This window comes from Anomaloglossus baeobatrachus, unplaced genomic scaffold (assembly GCF_048569485.1).
Source record: "Anomaloglossus baeobatrachus isolate aAnoBae1 unplaced genomic scaffold, aAnoBae1.hap1 Scaffold_5466, whole genome shotgun sequence".
Lineage (NCBI taxonomy): Eukaryota > Metazoa > Chordata > Amphibia > Anura > Aromobatidae > Anomaloglossus > Anomaloglossus baeobatrachus.
The window spans coordinates 1,346-11,333 of record NW_027444847.1 but is presented as its reverse complement, the minus strand read 5'-3'; the positions used below and the strand labels follow the sequence as shown (position 1 = coordinate 11,333).

The window sequence follows — 9,988 nt, the reverse complement described above, 5'->3', positions numbered from 1 at the left end:
CACATACTCCAGTACCAGGTCAGTCTGTATGTGCACACTTTTTTTTTAGCCGCTTGGGCTGCAATCGCATGTTTTAATTGACTGTAGTGGAGCTAGCCAGACGCTGGCAACTGAAACTCACTCTGTAACTGTGGGAATGATTTTAAAATTCCTCCGTCCAATATCTGGTGCATGTAAATTACCCCCTTACGTCTCCATTCCTCAATATTCCCCATTCTCTGCATCTCCGGGAGATTACTGTTATCCCAGATAGGTGTAAACTTGGTTAACCGGGTCACCCCTCTCACCCTTTTTAGCATCTCCCAGGTCTTATTTATAAGTGCCATTTATAGGAGATGTTCCACCCAGGAGCCCCACCGCACCATCCTCTAGTCCATGGGTCCCCAATTCCAGTCCTCAAGGGCCGCCAACAGTGCATGTTTTCAGGATTTCCTTAGTATTGCACATGTGATAATTTAATCACCTGCACAGTTGATGATTCCAACACCCATGCAAAGCTAAGGAAATCCTGAAAACATGCACTGTTGGCAGCCCTCGAGGACTGGAGTTGGGGAACCCTGCTCTAGTCCCATTACCAATGGACTTCTACCAACTATGTATTCCAGCACTTCTTTAATGCTCCCATTTTTCTCTCGATCAGACCACCCCCTGAGGTGTTGACATTGCGCTGCCAGATAATACAATTCCGAATTTGGGATTGCTAGACCCCCTCATCTTTCGGCCTTTGTAAAGTCTCCAATCGCACCCTAGGCTGCTTTTTACCCCACACCAGGTCTCTAAACAGCGAGTTTATCCCTTTAAATCTTTTCTTTGAAATACAAACAGGGGCATTGTGCAGTATGTATTATGCATTACTACCATCTTTAATAAATTAACCCTTCCAACAACTGACAAATGTAGCTTGTTCCAGGCATCCACTTTGGCTCTCAATTTTTTAAGAAGCAGCCATAAGTTCACCTGTATGTATTTTTCTACTGGCAGAGATATCTGGATACCTAGATATTTAAATTCTTCCACACTCTTCAATTTGTTAGCCCCAGTATCATCATACGTCCAGGCTACTTCCCCATCCACTTTAAAGAGGCTCGATTTAGACCAATTAATGGTCAGTCCTGAAACTTCTCCGAATTTCTCTATTATCTGCATGGCATGATCCAATGAGGCTGACTGGTCCCCCAAGAAAAGTAAGAAGTCATCAGCATAAAGAGCTATTTTCTCCTCTAAATGTCCATATCTAAATCATTGGATCTCCTTCGATTTCCTAATGGCCGCAGCCAGAGCTTCTATTGCAATAGCAAATAGGAGTGGTGCTAGTGGGCAGCCCTGCCTCTTTTCCCGATGCAACTTAAACGCTGAGGAAGTCATACCATTAAAGGGGTTATCCGGCTTATTTTGACTTTTTTTTTTTTAATACCCCTATTGGGCTACATTGGGGCAGGTAAGTAGATAGTGAGCACTTACCTGCCCTGCTGTCAGCCCCTCTCCCCCAACTCAGTGGTCATGTGACCGCTCCTGCCGCGATTTTGCGGCTTCCGGTCATTTCATGTCAACATGGGCAGGACCATGTTGACATGCAAATCTGGAACAGCATGTTACCGCCCTGCTGGGCGGTTACAGTGCGTGAATCCCCGCCCCCTTCCCTGCACCTTCCCACACACTCCCCCCGCAATCCGTACTCTGCCCACAACCTCCCCCTGCACTGCTGTGGGGTGTGGGCCTGGCGGTGGCTGCAACGTTGTCAGCGCCAGCACCGGGCCCCTGCTCAGGATCGCACATTCAAATGTACCGGCATCACAGATCACAGATGCCGATACATTTGAAAGCGCTGATGAGAGGGAGCGCAGCTTCTCATCACTGTCCCTCTGTCTGTGCTCTCTTCAGCACAGCGGTGACGTCACTACTGTGCCTATATGTCCAGAGCACAGACAGCGTGCGAACGTGCAGGAGCTGCGGGGACAGAGGACCGGTGAGTATGTATTCCCTACATGTTTTTTCTTATGGGGGTAGGGGGGGTCGGTACAGAGCGCTGTGTGTGTGTGTGTGTGTGTGTGTGTGTGTGTGCGTGTGTGTGCGCGCGGTGCAGAGCGCCGTGTGTGTGCGGTGCAGAGCCGTGTGTGTGTGTGTGTGTGCGTGCGGTGCAGAGCCCTGTGCGTGTGTGTGCAGTGCAGAGCCCGATGTGGTGTCCGGTGCAGAGCCCTATGTGGGGCTGTTATTTGCAATGCTGTAGTGATAACAGGTCAGTGATAGGCAGAATACTGACAGGGAATGTGTGTGCAGAGGGCGGACAGAGGGCAGGGCTAGGCAGAGGGCGGGGCTTGACACTGAGGTCGGGCGGTGCCAGCTGTAACTGGGAGGTTTTGCACAGGAAGTTATCATGTTTGCTTGTGCTGAATGTAAACAAACAGCTGCAGAGAATAAAGGGTGAATTCAAGAGGAACAAAAGTCTGAAAACAAAAAATAACAATGTAGGGGTGATTTTATATGACAATACAGCACCGATTAGCTTAACAAAAATTTTTGAGTTTGTCGGACAACTCCTTTAACTCTAACTTTAGCAGTAGGCCTATTATACAACAGCTGCACCCACTTTACAAACCGTGGGCCAAAACCCATGCAACACTTTCCACAGATACCCCCACTCAACACTTGAACGCTTTCTGGGCATCTAGCGAAGCGATCACCCTCAGGCCAGGGTTGTCAGGCGGCAACTGTAGATTAAGGTATAATCTCCTGATATTAGCAGATGTCGACCTATTGGCCATGAACCCTGATTGGTCCATATGTATTAGGTTAGATATAACTCCAGTCAGCCGGTTTGACAACACTTTAGCCAGAAGCTTCACGTCCGCCGTTAATAACGAGATTGGTCTATATGAGTCTGGAAGCCTCGGATTTTTATCCTCCTTAGGAATTACTACTATTATTGCTTCTCTCATAGATTCAGGCAATACACCTTCCCCCTCCGCCACCTCAGGCTATTTTTCTCATCCTGCCTAGTCTATGTTTTACATCTACAGATATCCCTGATGAAAAATGAACCCCAGCACACTGTAATTTCCCATAAGGAATGGACACAAATTCAGTGAATCTTGATCTAGTTTTCTTTTTATTTTAAATGCGTGAAAATGGTGCTATACAATAGCAGAGAGTCCGCCTAGACGACGTTTCGACCATAGGCCTTCATCCGGTCGGACAGTCTGACTGCAGTGTTTTTACATATGAAAAAACAAATAGAAAAACAAAGATCAGTGAACAAAGCTCACAGTACACATAATAGCATTGACAGAACATGACATCATGGTACAGCTATGAGGAAGATACAATACAGAGACCAACGTCAAAACATAAGCACCTTATATTGGCATATATCGGTAGGTTCATATGACAAGAGCGATATAAAGTGCATAAATAAGGAGAGGGAAGGACACCTATCATATGATGAGGAGATCTAATCGGAGGAGAAGTGGCTCACCCAAAATGGACAGGAATCCAAGTGAAGATGTAGTGGAAACACACGTCGCTACGTGATAAAGAGAATGTGGCAAATAGTCTCTACCTATAGTACAGGAGAGAAATTATTATATGGTAATTAATTGCACTAGGTTTATGTTTATAGAGTATGATGTTGAGAAGGAGGCAAAAACGGGGGAAAAAACATACCTATGAAACTGTAATAGATATATTTTTTTCAGGATTATGGCCAACCGGACTAAGTATAGATAGCCCTGTTAAGGGAATATGCGGAAATCCAAATGATTTACATAATTCACAAGGAGGCAAGTGTGTAAAGCTATGAGATAGGTGAAAAACGTACCTATGTCAAATAGTAAAGATATAGCCTTGTCTGTGTAAGGCGTTCGTATCACACCGTATGACTTCACTGGTGGCTGGTATAGGGTCAGTGATCCTTATGGAGATGGAAAAGGGAAGAGAAATCAAGATGTATCATATGTGAATAATGTTTAGATGAGAAATGAAGAAGTGCATGGATAAGTTCTCTATTACCTCAAAATTGAATATCAGGATGAACCATAAGGGAAATGTCAAAAGGCCATATCAGCATTCACTTAGCATTAATGGAGTAAGTCTGTAAGAGGTAAGTAATGATTAAGTAAAATCCATGAAGTGAACAGATATTAAGGTAATTTGGGGTAGAGAAGAGATATTTACTATATCATTCAGAAGGCTGGTTCATAGTAGTAAATCCTGGTTATAGGTGATATACTGCAGAAACTCCTATAGAGGATACAGACTGAGGGGATAGAGACAAACTGGGAGGAGGGAAAACAAAGGAGAGAGGGAAGAAGACAAGGGAGTAAATAATATAGGTAATCCAGGAAAAAGAGGATTTCCATAGTAGATGGGTGAGTCACTTACCATCCGTCTGTGGTGGTGGATGTGCGCGCTGTGCGTCCTGTGCAGTGCGATGCTGCTATGGACGGGTCTGTATAACAGGTGAGGCTGGAGACGTGGTTTCCGGTGTGTGACACGCGGAAGTACTGCATGCTGGCGTGGAACGCACGCCGTGCATGCGCAGATGCCATAAGCGCTGGTGATGCTAATGATGACGTGTGTGTACTCATCACTTCCGGTTTCTGGAACGCGGAAGTGAATGAGAGGCTGTGAGACGCAGACCGCGCATGGGCAGTAGTACTGTGACTAATACAGTGGTGTAGGTGCCTGCAAGACGTAACTGAGTGGATCCAGTGAAGGATGGGATAGCTGGCTTGTAAGAAGGTGAAGAATGGCGTCAATCAGGAAGTGACAGGAGGTGCTCATAGACAGGATAATTAGTTCTGTAAAAAAGGAGAACATATTGTTTAGAGGATATTTTACAAATCAATATTAGATGTTCATTTTTCCTCTAGTATACTTCTATTACTCCAGAGAACCTGTCAAAGGTGACGCTAGGTCCTATCTTACTCTCTGGACTACAGATATCCCTGAACAGGAGCCCCCTGAGGTATGCCTTTATTGCATCCCACACCATCAGGGGACCAGTGCTACCCTCGTTGTGGATAAAGAATTCCCCGAGATCCCGTTCTATATTCCCCATATTAATATGATGAATCCATGCTGGATGAAGCTTCCACTCTCCCCTCCTTCCCCTTTTCAGGATCCCCCGTCGCATGGACACTAAAATTGGGCTATGATCCGAAATCACTCTTGTCAGATATTGCACTTCGCCTATCATTGCATCCATCAGATCACTAGCTAGAGCCATGTCAATTCGGGACAAGGTTTTATGTGAAGCCGAGTAACAAGAGAAGCATGATACCCCCCACATTCGTTACTCCACCATTCCAAGTTCCCCAATAAGAGTGCCAAACAAAGTCATACAACTATCCTGAATACCTGGAGGTCTACTACTCCTATCCCAGTACAGGTCTATCACATTATTGAAGTCCCCCACCAGTAAAAATGGGATTACACCCCCCCCCCTCACCCTTCTCAGAGAACTCCCTTATCTCCTTTTAGTTTGGTGCACATATATGGAAGTGGTATATATATTATAGCTAGACACATGAGTCTGCCAAATATTTTACACTTGACGGCCACACACTGTCCCTCTTTATCCACATACACTTCTATCTCTTCATATTGCACAGAGTTATGGATCAGCAGTGATACACCCCTTGCATAGTTGGAAAAGGTGGAATGATAGGCCTTCTGCACCCATCTCCTATTTAAAACATGTGTTGTCTCCTTTGTAGGATGCGTTTCTAGTAGACATATTACTGACGGATTCTGGCCTTGGATATATTTAATTATTACTGCTCTCCTAGACCTATCTGATAACCCTCTAATATTCCAACTCAACACATTAATTCTATCCCCCATGATCCCACCCAGTAAAACCATCAAACCTTTGTAGTACCTCTCCATGCTGCCTTTGCCCTACCTTTCCCCTCCCCTCCTGCTCCCCTCCCCCCCTGCTCCCTGTCACCTCCTGTTCTTGAGTACTCCCATGAAGCATCGGGTTTTCCAAACCTGGTCCATAATCCCTGCTAAATTCCTCCCCACCTCCCCGTCTTCCCCTCTTAGACACATTTTGAAACTCGTCCCTTTTCCAATAGTTCTCCACTCCCACCCTTTCTCTATATAATCATATTCCCCTCAACCAGTATAACAGTAAAATGGCAAACAGTAATTAAACTGGAATCTCAAATTGTAGACACCACTACCACACCTCATTAGGCAGTCCCCATGTCCTGCGAAGCTCACATCAAACCCTTCGCATTCCCCCAGCATACTACCTCAATCCCAAAGGGGAAGGAGGGGTTAAAAAAAAAGGGGGAGACAGAAAAAAACAAGAAGGGTCCCCTGTAAGCTCCTGAGGATGTCGTAGACCTTAGCCAGCCTTCTCTAATATACTGCAGATTCAGACAGTCAGATCATTCCTTCGCACGGATCCGCTTTTCGTTTGCGTCCAACCACTGCATGGCTTCCTCCGGAGTTGTAAAAAAGTGCACCCGCTCCAAGGCCGATACTCTCAGCTTTGCCGGGAACATCATTGAGTATTGCACCCCCATCTCTCGCAGGCGCCTTTTTACTCCAGTAAAAGTCATACGTAGCTTATGAACAGAAATGGAGTAGTCCGGGTACATGGCAATTCTCTGGCCGTCAATCATAAGATCCTCCTTGTGTCTTTCCTTTCGTAGTATAGTATCCCTTTCCCTGTAGTTAAGGAGCTTGGCTAGCATAGTGCGAGGACCCCTGCCCGCTGGCTGTGGCTGCATTGGGACTCTGTGTGCTCGTTCCACAGCATAGAGCTTGGATAAGGCATCGGCACCAATTTTTTCCCTGAGCCAGCCTTATACATATTCAGTGGGGTTCCTTCCTTCCGCTTTCACAGGGATGCCAACAATCCTGATGTTGTTCCTTCTAGAGCGATTCTCTAGGTCATCGTTTTTTGCCATGACTTCAGCTATCTGCTGTGCAAATGTTTTTTCAGACTTTTGTAATTTTGTGATATGGTCCTCTGTTATCCCCACTCTTTCCTCCACAGCTCCTGTTCTCAGGTCAGCTTTTTTCAAGTCTTTCTTAATGCCAGCCACCTCTGCCTGTATTCCTGTAACTTGTTTTGTAAGGGTAGTCAGGGCTTGTTTACAGAAAGACACCACTGCAAACACGTCCTTTAAAGTGGGGTTTTCTGGAGCCTCCTCTGCACTATGTGCACGGGAGGTGGAGAAAGCCCAATCTTGCTGCTCTTCACCATCCCCCATCTCATCAGAGCTTGCGGCGTCTTTTCCCTCCTCCTCCTCACCTCTGTTATCTGTATTCTGCAGGGATCTCTCTGAATTCCAAGCAAACATCACCAGCTTTGCTGCGACCTGCATCCGCTGCTGGCAGGCTGCATTGGCTTTCTCAGCGTCCTACTTTATCATGGCACCATCTTGGGAGCTGGGGACTTTCCCGCCCCCAGTGTCTTTCTGCCGGCGACGGACCATGGCACCGCTCCGGATCCACCAGACTCACCCCCGGACAAATTCCCACCACCGTACTATCCAGTCAGCCGGCTGAGGCAGCGGTAATAGCGGTGTATCAGGTACTTATTGCGGGTGTTTGCAGGAGAGCTCCAGACACGTCTCCTTGCATTGCCGTCCAGGCCATGCCCCCCCAGAGCTGTATAATTGAACTCTACCAGGCTATGGGGTGGATGCTGCACAGAAGATAACTCCGCCTCCAGAGCTGCTTATAAATAAAAAGGGTGTTACCAGTGGGAGACAAGTAACTGACACAGAACAGTTGAAATGAAATTTGACTTCTTGCAAACACATTTTTTTTGCAGCTCTCTCCGCTCTGCTTCATTGTCACAATATTGAAACACTGCCTGCAATCTGGAGGCTGAAGCTGAGAGACATCTGCAGAAATGTCAGTTATAATCACACACAGCTTTGCAGTGAGAGAAGAAAGCAACCATCGCACATCACACTGGTAGCGCCCTTTTATTTAAAATCATCTCTGGATTATCTTAAAGGCAACGTCGCCCCATAGCCTGGAACAGCTCATTTACATAAAGTGATAAGATTTATCCACAATAAGGCATCTGATATGAGACATAAGGGTAAGACTATTGTCAGCTTTCTATGACCTGTCTGCCCATATTAACAGTTTAAATAGGTTAAATGTGGTGACAGATTCCCTTTTAACTATCATTTCACCCATCGAGTGAGCGTTTTAAGGGTACTTTACACGCTGCGACATCGCTAGCGATTGCTAGCGAAGTCGAGCGCGATAGCACCCGCCCCCATTGTTCCAGCGATATGTCGTGATCGCTGCCGTAGCGAACATTATCGCTACAGCAGCGTCACACGCACATACCTTGTCAGCGACGTCGCTGTGACCGTCGAACAATCCCTCCCTCAAGGGGGAGGTGTGTTCGGCATCATAGCCACGTCACTGCGGCGTCACTAAGCGGCCGGCCAATAGAAGCGGAGGGGCGGAGATGAGCGGGACGTAACATCTTGCCCACCTCCTTCCTTCCTCATTGCCTGTGGAGGCAGGTAAGGAGATGTTCCTCGCTCTTGCGGTGTCACATATAGCCGCAGGAACGAGGAACAACATCGCTACTAAGCAGACAACGAATTTTGGTGTTTGGACGACATCTCCAAAACCAACGATTTTTGTCTCTCTTGAGATCGTTTAAGGTCGCTCATACGTGTGACACATTGCGATGCCGCTAACTACGCCGGATGTCCGTCACAAACACCGTGACCCTGACGATAAATCGTTAGCGATGTCGCAGCATGTAAAGCACCCTTACTGTTTGGTTGAAATTGTTAGGAATATTTGTGATAATTGTCTAGTGAAAACGTACTCCGATCTTCTTGGGTTTGGCATACTGCAACTGTTTTTTTTTTTGTTTTTGCTATGTGGAATTCAATTTAGGTAATTTTGACAGCCATGATGAGTCCCAGGAGATCAGAAGACAACAGCATAATCCATTCGATATCCAAAACGTGCTTTATTTAATACAGGAAGTGCATTAAAAAGCGGGGAGAGAGCCGGGTGCAGGCCCCCATGGGACAACGGCCGTTTCGCACCTCCTAGTGCTTCCACAGGTCCACAATTTTGACAGCCATGGAACAAAGTCCTGGCGCATCTCCAAGTCACTGCCATTTTTCATTTTAAGAGTCCAGGCATAGAGACCTACAATGAATAGCATGGTCCTTACTTTGCAAACCGCAAGTTCGGTGCTTTCTGTGACCTTGTCTGGGAGCCAGCTGAGTCGGTTGTCCTCTTATGTCCCTTGGGTCCTCCATTCCATGTTCCCTTTATGGATTTTCTGCTTGTGTTCTTTGAGTATCTCTGCTACATCTTCTGAGCACTGTCTTTGTTCACCGTTGTATGTCACTAGAATTACCATGCATTGCCTTGTATGTATGGTGATACACATTTTTTTTCTGTGGTCAAACACTGTTACATTGTTTGTAACTGCAATTATTCAGACCTATACTACTATGCACTTTTTTGATCAAACATTGCCATCTTGTGGACATTGCAAGATTTGCATACCCATTTTGTCCATCATGTGTTTTCTTGTTTGCAATTGTGCATCATTTATTCACACTTTTACTTTACTTTAATTCACTTTCTTGAATATCTATTGCCATCTTGTGGACATCGCAAATATTGCACATCCTATTTTTGCTTAGCTTTTTTTGTGCATTTTAATGAACAAAAGAAAAACTATTACATCAAAAGATCATGACCTTTCACTTATACAGTATATCGAAGTTGGGAATTTTCCCATGTAATGAATGTGACCGTTATTTATTTACTATATACCACATTTGCGATTTTGAATGCGGCAGCTCTAAAGGTAAAGACATAGTAATGTTTTTTGTGGTTTATAGATAAATTTGCAAATATGGTCAATTTATATTTGCAAACAGAAAACCATGTTCCTGTAAATATGGGTTATTGATAATAAGCAACTTTTAAGTTATAGTTTTTTCTTTTGTTCACAAAAATGCATAATTAT

General features: G+C 45.4%; 2 long non-coding RNA genes across 2 annotated transcripts; both read right to left on the bottom strand.

The window, feature by feature from the left end:
- Nucleotides 1–3,128: 3,128 nt before the first annotated feature.
- On the bottom strand, nt 3,129–3,727 carry LOC142283789 (uncharacterized). Its single transcript, XR_012745386.1, has 3 exons — nt 3,661–3,727; nt 3,473–3,556; nt 3,129–3,201 (listed from the first exon to the last, which is right to left on the bottom strand). It is a non-coding gene; the product is annotated as an uncharacterized LOC142283789 (long non-coding RNA).
- A 104-nt stretch (nt 3,728–3,831) lies between these two features.
- Nucleotides 3,832–7,470, bottom strand: LOC142283788 (uncharacterized). The gene is made up of 4 exons (XR_012745385.1): nt 7,268–7,470; nt 4,378–4,796; nt 4,006–4,271; nt 3,832–3,907 (listed from the first exon to the last, which is right to left on the bottom strand). It is a non-coding gene; the product is annotated as an uncharacterized LOC142283788 (long non-coding RNA).
- Between the last annotated feature and the right edge of the window lie 2,518 nt (nt 7,471–9,988).